Raw genomic sequence first — 10,253 nt, 5'->3', positions numbered from 1 at the left:
GGGTGTGCTACCAAATATTAAATTGAGGGTGCCAATAATTTTGTCCAGTCCAGTTTTCCATGGAATGTGTCAGATTTTTACCAATACAAACAAAAGAAACATGAGAATGCCTAAACTTTTGTAATTGCAACAATTTTCTGGACAAAGTGGTGCATTATCTGATAAACCTGCAGGGGTGCCAATATTGATCATCAAGACTATAGCTATATATGACTACAGCCCACCAGTGTTCTCGGCCAATGTCTAAGAGCAGCCATTCTCAACCAGGGTTCTGTGGAACCCTGGTGTTCCTCCAGAGGTTGCTAGAGGTTCCTTGATCTGTAGCCAATTGACCTTCCCCATTTGAGGGTGCCTGTATTGTTCCAAGGCCAATACCACATTGTAGAGCCAGATGCATGACATCAATGATCTTGCCATTTGCTAGCACAAGACCAATCAGAATTGCTATGATCGTTCCTGAACATCCTAAGGAAAGACGAAGAATGAGGTTTTCAAATCCTCAGACCCCTTCATTTGCTGCATGGGCACAGACATCTAATCACCCATGGAGGTAAGTGCAGTGAGGGCAGAGGGCACGGGGTGTAAGGTCTTCATTCACCTTTAATTTTTTTTTTTTTTTAAATGTGAACTTATATTTTAAAAAGGAGCCAATTGACTTTGTTGCTTATTATTATTATACAGGATTTATAGAGGGTCAACAGTCTGCGCAGCCCTTTACAATATAAAGGGAGACAGTACAGGTACAATACAATGTGGTACAAAAGGTTATAACTGTGGGGGATGAGCTGATGGAAGTGATAAATGTTTAGTTGGAGATGTGATAGGCTTCCCTGAAGATATGATTTTTGAGGTATCATCTAAAAGGCAGCCAGAGTAAGGGATAGCTGGACAGATTTAGGTAGAGAATTCCAGAGGATAGGAGAGAAGCTCTGGCAAAGTCCTGGAGATGAGCATGAGGAGGAGACCAGAGAGCTAGAAGGTAGCCATTTTAATCCTCTGCAGACTTCTTTAATCTCAGGAGTTTGATAACAAGGATTTTCAGGCAATTTTATAGATCTTCCCAAAATTCTGCGGCCAGTTGAATAGGGATACACTCCTGCAGTTAGGATTTATTCTTCATTATAGACCCCGCAGCAAATTAAGTTACACTTTGTAGAATGGGGGCAAAGCCAAGAACTGTAAAGGGTTGACTTGATGCTGAAGTCCTTAATGGCCACTTGAGCATGTCAAACCAGCAATGTCCAGTCATAAATAAAATTAGTTTGTAGGACTGACTCTTCAAGAAATATGAAACAAAAGCAGGTTATAAACTAATCATCCTGTTCTCTGGAAAGCAAACATATAAAAGTTTTTGTTTATATATTCCAGCTAATATGTCTGGAAAAAAATAGATGTTCTGGGAAAACCAAACATCAAGCACAAATTGCCCACAGTGGACAAGAACAGGAACAGCCTGGAAAAGTGGCAAATGTGCAATGGATTTGGTGCTCCGTAAAAATATTTTTACAAGACTGTAAAGGAATTATTTATTGCATATGGGAAAGTGACTCCATTCTGGCAGTTTCTGGGCGCACAGCAACAAATGACGTCATTTTCTACATTACTTGCAGTCAGGATTTTTCTCTAAGGACACATTATTTGATGAAAAGAATTTAGGTCAGCCATAGACAGGCCAAGGTCTAGGACATTATATAGTCCTATCCATCTGTGGTGTCTTTGGTCTGTCATTAGTTTCAAGCATCTTGCCAAGAATTGGCATTTATTATTTACATCCACCAGATTCTACCTTCACAAAGGTTTGAATCTGACTTGTGACTCAATGAAGGCAAGTGCAATTAATAAAAACAATTTGATAAATCAGGCCTGGAGTGTATTGGTGTGTTCACAAGTACCTGAGAGATTTCACCTTAAAAAAAAAGGAACATGATAAACCGCACCAAAAGAAAAAAAAAAAAAAAACCACGATCACTTTACCCACAAACCCATCTTCCTCAACATGAGGTGTACCTATTCCACAATATGGGGTATAGGATAAAAAGCAAACGTCAAACTGGTTTAACCCCCTCTTCTACATCTCTAAGTTCTCCATTCAAATTAAAACATTTTAAGCAGTCAACCTGGAGAGGGAATCTTGGCCCATGGTCCCCTAGACTACAATGAGACCATTCTCTCTGACGTCCAAACAACTTTTAAGACTTAAAGCGTATCCAAATCCAAAAAAACAACCATTTATTGCAGTTAACCCTAGACTTCTCTCCTGATTAAACTACAAACATGCCCCCCCAGCTCTATTACATGGAGGAAGTGGAATGTATAGTTTACAGAAGATATCTTTGAAGGAAGATGACCATCCCAGAAATCCTAAGAAAAGAAAAGGGAAGAAAAGCAGGGCTTTCAGATCCCCAGACCGCTGCGCTGGCTGCATGGGCAAAGATGGCTAATCACCCACTGAGGTTAAAAAGGTATTAAAAAGGTTTCTTTTTTCTATTAAAATTACAAACATATTATACTTACCTGCTCTGTGCAATGGATGTTTTTGCACAGACCAGCCCCTATCCTCCTCTTCTTGGGTCCCCCGCTGGTGCTCTTGGTCTCTCCTCCGCCCAGTGCCCCCATAGTAAGCAGCTTGCTATGGGGACACTCAAGCGTGCTCACTCCCAAGCACCACCCTGCTTGTCCATGAGACAGACCAGGGCTCGGCCCCACCTCTTCCTCCCTTCTCACCGACTTTGATTGACAGCAGTAGGAGCCAATGGCTCCTGCTGCTGTATCTGAGCCAATGAGGAGAAAGAAAGCAGAGAGATCCTCTGCTCTCACGCACATTGCTGGATCAAGATTGGGCTTAGGTATGTATTTAGAGGGGGCTGCATGCAAAAGTTTTTTTTTACCTTACTGCTGCAGAGGAAGCTGCATGAAGGGTTTTTGTTTTTTTTTTGTTACCCTACTGCACAGAATATAGTAAGGGTAAAAAAAAACCTCTGCCTTTACAACCACTTTAAAGCGGACCTTCGGCCTCCCACTGCACTCTCCGCCTCTCCATCCCACTCCCCTCCACAGTGCCAATACCTGAGGGGTTTTTTGGGTCTTCAAAAAAAGGTTCAACCTGAAACACCCCCCCCCCCCCCCCCCACACACACACACACACACACACACACTTCTGGAATTCACCTAGGCAACAGTGCCCCCGATGCATTCTGGGATTCATGATATGCAGTCCCATTCAGTAAAGAGGGAAAAGGCCTAGCAGCGCCTGCACCCTATAGAGCTAGCTAGATGTCACTAATCTCTGCCATCCTGAAGAGTTTTGGTTCCTTAAGACACTTTTGGTTTTGTTGCATGCCTGGTCCCCCCTCCTCACTTTGTGGTTTCTTCCGCTGGCCCCTAGACCACTACAGAACAAAAAGTATTGTTACAGGACCCAACGGAAGAGATCATATTGTACAGCAGGGGACACGGCAAATGACACATCTAGGAGTATGTCAGATGCAGAAGATTCTCCATCAATCACTATGAGCGAAGATTAATACCACCGGCAGAGGAAAAGGTAAGTGTTAATGTCTTGATGTGGCTGTTGCTAGGTTAAGTAGCAAAAAAAAAAAAGCCAAAAAAACCCAAAAAAACTCTGCAAAGAAAAGAACAGTAGTTTTACACCTAAATATGTGCTATATTCAAATGGGGTGAGGTTGGAGGATCTCTATATCATAGCTATGTTCATGTGTCACCTGAGGTGGAATGCTATCTAGCTGGAAATTCTACAAATCCATACACGCTTGTATTCCTATTTAACAGGAAAGAAGCAAAAAAAGACCTAATGGCCAGGAATGGCCTGTAGCATAGACCAATAAATCACCATCAAATGTCACCCACAGCGCTTGAAGAAATAAATAACTTAATAAAACTTACACTATGTTAAACTTCGTGGAATAAGTAAGCGATTAGCGCACCGCCAGTGTTTATTCACTTGGAGCTACTGTTTAATTTAACACATTTTTGAATGCCAACGTTACTGGCTTACCGTCCCATATCTTTACAACTGTGTTTTATATATAGAGTATTGCCCTAGCCATTCCCAGTACGTCAAAGAAGTGCAATTATCACCCCAGCTAAATGACTGTTGAGATAAAACTATTTATACACAGACCTAGTACTGTGTTCTGTCTCAGCAGACTTGTAGTATGGTTAAGAAACCATGAAATGCATCGCAGGGCAGAAACACTAAAGATGGCCATGTACATATAGATTTTTAAAAAGGTAAACTGAAATTGATATATTTTAATCCATTTATACAAACAATGATCATTCTTTGTGGGCAGCACAGTGGCTAAATGGTTAGCACTTCCACCTGGAAATACTAAGCTCGTTGGTTCGAATCCCAACCACGGCACCACCTGCCTGAAGTTTGCATGTTCTCCCTGTGCGGGTTTCCTCCGGGTACTCCGGTTTCCTCTCACACTCCAATCACATGCTGGTAGAAATTGGCTCCTGTCTAAATTGGCCCTAGTATGTGTATGTATGAATGTGAGTTAGGCACCTTAGATCGTACACCCCTTGAGGGTTAGGGACTGATGTGAATGTACAATATATATGTAAAAGCGCTGCGTAAATTGACGGAGCTATACAAGTACCTGAAATAAATAATTAATAAATTCTGACGTCCTTTTAAAGAACTCTGTTTATATGCATTTAAATCTGATTTCAAGCCCAAGTCCAGGCAAAAAAAAAATTTTTCCCATACAGTCAAGCTGTGCCGATTTTGCCATTTTGTCTAGGGGTGAGGAGGAAGGTTATACTCACCTGATCCTTCATTCCACCAGAAGATGTCGCTCCCCATGGTCCAGCAGTGGGCTGTTTCTGGTCTATGGAGCCTGTTCGGAGCTTGATGACATCACAAACAGTCCAAAACTCAAGACCGCTGGACAATGTGCACACAAGGACTAAAGATGAGCGTCAAATATCAATGTACTCACTTTCTCGGCATGAGCTGGCAATTTGCCTTTGTCATCACGCGCCCAAACCTCAACAAGTGAATAGAAATGGCAGATTGGCTTAGGAGAGTACAACACGTTTGGTCCCAGAATTAACACACAGAAGAGGCCCGTGTGTCCAAGCCCCATTACAGGTATACTTGTACAGGCTTTATCCACATACCAATAGCTGGCTGTGCAAGAGTTAACCCTTTGAGGACCAAGGGACGTATTTGTCCCATGTTTTTAAATTGCGTGTATCATCTGATTAAAAACTTAAAACTTTTTTTTTTTGGTTTGAGTCAAAATATTAGTTTTTTGCCAATTATTTCATGAAATGGATTAGTTACAGCAACTGAAGTGTACGAACTTTAAAAACAAAAAAATTGATTCTTTTGGCGTTCCAAAATCTTACGGTCCTCAAAGGGTTAAAAACTCCACATAAGGCACACAGGGCGTTTTGATAACACTGGTAGTGTTAGCTGTGTAAACACACGTTAAAAACATGAGTTTTTCAGCTTTTTTTAGCGTTTTTGCATTAACGTTTAGCTGCATTTAGCAGCATTTTTCCGCGTTAGTTTTGTAGTTAATGGGAAAAAAAAAAATTTTGTTGGGGGGGGCGAAAAAATGTCCAAAAATGCCGGTTTGTGGCGTTTTGCCGCATTTTTCAGCGTCAGAGCATTTTTACAGCTACAAAAAAAAAAAAAAAAAAAACTCTAGAAACCATTAGTTCTGGGTTTTTTTCCAGCCAAAAAACGCCCCTGCCAAAAAAAAAATGTTGATTACAGTCTGTGTGCATGGACACATAGGAGAACATGCTGGGGAGTTTACTAGCTGTAGAAAAAAAAAAAAAAAAAAAAAAAGTCAAAAGCGGAAAAACAGCAGCTGTAAAAAAACGTCCAGTGTGTATGAGGAAGGACAGAAGATCCATTACCCTGGTGAGCCTCACTGTGAATGTATTCTTTTCACACTGCACTCGGCTGCAAATAATGAATTCAGGGGTCATGTACTTAAGATAAGACTCACATTACTAGACTAAGAAAAAAAAAAAAAAACCACAAAAAAAAAAAAAAAAACACCACGAGATACCCCCTGGGAAACAAATAATATATTCTTATTATTGCAAATCATTCTTTGCAACTTCCCCTGGGGAAAAAAAAAAAAAATGATTCCGTATTTTTCGCTCCATAAGACGCACCTGACCATAAGGCGCACCTAGGTTTTAGAGGCAGAAAACAAGAAAAAGAAATGAGCTGGCCAGAGACTGCGGACACAGTACAGGAGCTGGCCAGAGACTGCGGACACAGTACAGGAGCTGGCCAGAGACTGCGGACACAGTACAGGAGCTGGCCAGAGACTGCGGACACAATGCAGGAGCTGGCCAGAGACTGCGGACACAATGCAGGAGCTGGCCAGAGACTGCGGACACAATGCAGGAGCTGGCCAGAGACTGCGGACACAATGCAGGAGCTGGCCAGAGACTGCGGACACAGTGCAGGAGCTGGCCAGAGACTGCGGGGACAGTGCAGGGGATGACCAGAGACTGCGGGGACAGTGCAGGGGATGACCAGAGACTGCGGGCAGTGCAGGGGATGACCAGAGACTGCGGGCAGTGCAGGGGATGACCAGAGACTGCAGGCAGTGCAGGAGATGACCAGAGACTGCAGGCAGTGCAGGAGATGACCAGAGACTGCAGGCAGTGCAGGAGATTACCAGAGACTGCGGGCAGTGCAGGGGATGACCAGAGACTGCGGGCAGTGCAGGGGATGACCAGAGACTGCGGGCAGTGCAGGGGATGACCAGAGACTGTGGGCAGTGCAGGGGATGACCAGAGACTGCGGGCAGTGCAGGGGATGACCAGAGACTGCGGACAGTACAGGAGATGACTAAGATACTGCTGACCTTTGGGGAGGGAGGGGGAGTGGATACCTAAATTTGACAGGTACCCGCTCCCACTTCCGCTGAGTTGTCCTCCCTCTAGCGTGGGCACCCGGCTGACAGCCGGGTGCCCAGTGCGCATGCGCAAGAAGCGCTGCGGTTTGCGATTGGTCCGGCGTCTTCTGGGACCTGTCATGTGTCCCAGAAGACGCCGTACCATTCACAAAGCGCAGTGCTTCTCGCGCATGCGCACTGGGCACCTGGCTGTCAGCCGGGTGCCCACACTAAAGAAACTTGCGCGGGAAGACTGTGCAGCTCTGGACCGAGGAACAGGTAAGGTCCTGCTGCAGAGCTGAGCGGCTGGCCCGGTATTCTAACAGGGCGGCGGTGGAAATACCGGACCGGCCACTCCATATTCACTACTTAAGACGCACTGACATTGTCCCCCCTTTTTTGGGGGAAAAAAAAAGTGCGTCTTATGGAGCAAAAAATACGGTACTTTGTATCGTATTTGTATACACCGGATTTTCATTCAAATGCCCCAAAGCGGTCCATATATGGTCCTACTTTCAATGCAAGTTTTTGGTCAAGAGCATAAAGCAGTCAGCCTGGGTTCACACTGATACGGTTTGGAATTTGCAGCATTTTCTTTGCAAATTCCGCACCACATCACAAATGCTGCGGGTGTGCATGTTAAGTTAATATTAATAACACCCCAAAATCGGTCCACAAAACGGTGTGAATACACATGCGATCCGAAAAAAAAAAAAAAAAAAAAAAAAGGTCCTTTTTGGTGCAGATGAGGTGTGCGATTGGAGCCATACAAAATGGCTCAGATCACACCGCACACAAATAGCATGTGATTTGCACAGCAATGCTGTGGGGATCCTGTGCGAATCACATGCGATATGCTGCATCTCACAAGTGTGAATCCAGCCTGATGATCTAAAAATGTTGGTTTGACTAACCACAAGGTGATGGGATTGAAGTGTTAAAGTTCATATCCCCAGTTCAAGTAGGTGATAAATTACAATTCAGGGGTGATTATATATATATATTTTTTTGGTTTCAGGTAATCACTATAGTTCCGGTTTGATTTTTGATCGATCAAAAGCTGTAGAAATTGCCAGAAAGTCGCCACAAGTACATTCAACCTAAAGTAGAACTAAACTGTCTCTGAGCACCACAAACTGGAAATGCTATTAAATTCATTTTTAATATTCAAAGTAAACTCACCCATCCATTCATGTCTCCATGCTTTATTTGGTTAAAAGTTCACTTTGGAAAAAAACACTCCCCGGCATTTCTAGCCACAGCCATCTTGAGTAAGGGCAAATAACTCAGTAGCATTTACTTGCTGCAATCCACCTGCCCTTAGATGTCTCCATGCTTTATTTGGTTAAAAGCTCACTTTGCGGCTAGACATGATGGGGAGTGTTTTTTTCCCCAAAGTGAGCTCTTAACCAAACAAAGCATGGAGACATCTAAGGGCAGGTGGATTCCAGCAAGTAAATGCTACTGAGTCATCTGCCCTTAAGGTGGCTGTGGCTAGAAATGCTGGGGACTGTTTATTCAGCCATCTTGAGTAAGGGCAGATGACTCAGTAGCATTTACTTACTGGAATCCACCTGCCCTTAGCTCTTAACCAAATAAAGCATGGAGACATCTAAGGGCAGATGGATTCCAGGAAGTAAATGCTACGGAGTCATCTGCCCTTACTCAAGATGGCTGCTGCTAGAAGTGCTGGGGAGTGTTTTTCTCAAAGTGAGCTCTTAACCAAATAAAAGCATGGAGACATCTTACTTTGAAAAAACACTCCCCAGCACTTCTAGCAGCAGCCATCTTGAGTAAGGGCAGATGACTCAATAGCATTTACTTCCTGGAATCCACCTGCCCTTAGATCAGGCATGCAGCCAGAAGGGTTCACTTAGCTGAAAAAGCCCCCTCCCTCAGATGAGAAAAAAAAAAAAAAAAAAGCCATGAGTACTCCTGGGATGTAAGATTGACCTAGGCCAGAAACCAGAAAGTAATTGCAGAAGAGAAAAAAAAAAAGAAGTTTAAAACCAAGATATACACCTCTCTCTACATTTACGAATGGTAGCCATAAAAGAATGATAAAAAACGTAATGTTAATTGAGAGTTTAGTTTTCATTAAGTTAAAAAAAAAACAAAAAAAACAAACAAAAAACAGTTTTTACATCAGCGGAGGGAATGGTTAAAATCCCTTATGAGTGGCTAACATATGAATGACAGGTGCACTTGAAAAGGCAGTTAAAGAAAAAAAAAATACAATGATTAAAACAATATTAAAAAAGTTGGCAAAAAAAACAAAACATGACAGCAATTCAAAGCCACAAGGGAAAATCATGTTTGTCAGCTGCCAATGTAAATGGTTTTCGACAGACACCATTGTCACTTCCCATATGCCACAATTTATTTTACCTTTACTGACTCGCCTAGAGCTTAGTAAATTGTCCAAGATGGCAGAAACACAGCAGAGAAGATAAATATTAGCATAAAGGAGAACACAGCTGACTTCTAGCCAAAGTGCAAAGCAAACAATGTCAACCACGGCAAGTCACAGAGTGTCAATTTGTAAGTGGTGAATTTGCCCTCCAGCTCAGCTCCTCTTCCTTATATGCCTACCAGCAGGAGAACAATAGCTAATGCACTGCAGTGATTACATGGAATTCTGGATAGAAAAAAGGAGATGCGGCAGGTTTTTGTACCTTTTTTTTAGTTTCAGAATTTAAAAAAAAAAAAAAAAAAAAAAAAAAAAAGGGAAACAAATAACCCACACTGTATAGTTAGCACATTCATATTTTGCCCTGACAGCAGGGGGAGCTCTAGTATCCCTTTCACATGTTTATTCTGTCGAAGCCTAAAGTGTTACAAAACCCACAAATGTAAAATCAGTCTGTATATGCAGTAAAGCATGCTGGTTATACTCACTGTGGAATGTAAGGGGTTAACTCCTGCATTGTGTAAAAAGGCTATTTGATTCTGACTTCTCTGATCCTCCTCCTTCCAGGGTCCCCCTCATCTCCTGATAAGACATATCGTGTGGAGTCACTCTGCACATGCTCAGTTTGGTGTGTATTGCTAGAGGTTTTTTTTTTTCTTGTGAGAGTGCATGTGATCTGCACAAGGCCAATCAGCACTGTCCAGACAGAGGTCAGGGGATCTGCATCCTCCTAGAGCAAAATTAAAACTCCTCCTACAAGCCTTAACCAGTGCTCTTCAGGGCACTGATAGAAGTCACAACACTGCTCTGTTTATGAAAGGTATTTCGCAGTTTAGATTGACTAAAATAATTGCACTTCCATGTTCTGTGTACTGTGGGAGACGAGACATAGTGAATGCAGGGTCCTGGGTTTAGTAACACATTAATTGCTTTGCTGAAAATAGCCT

The 10,253-nt window shown here is 42.7% G+C and overlaps 1 protein-coding gene across 1 annotated transcript in view; it reads right to left on the bottom strand.

The window, feature by feature from the left end:
* Positions 1-10,253, bottom strand: part of LGR4 (leucine rich repeat containing G protein-coupled receptor 4) — a 153,522-nt gene that overhangs the window by 94,041 nt on the left and 49,228 nt on the right. The window lies entirely within an intron of this gene.

Source organism: Staurois parvus, unplaced genomic scaffold, assembly GCF_062004578.1.
Source record: "Staurois parvus isolate SC_StPar_1 unplaced genomic scaffold, SC_StPar_1.0 ptg000818l, whole genome shotgun sequence".
Taxonomy (NCBI): domain Eukaryota; kingdom Metazoa; phylum Chordata; class Amphibia; order Anura; family Ranidae; genus Staurois; species Staurois parvus.
The sequence above is the reverse complement of the archived record's forward strand: the minus strand, read 5'-3'. Positions and strand labels throughout refer to the sequence as shown.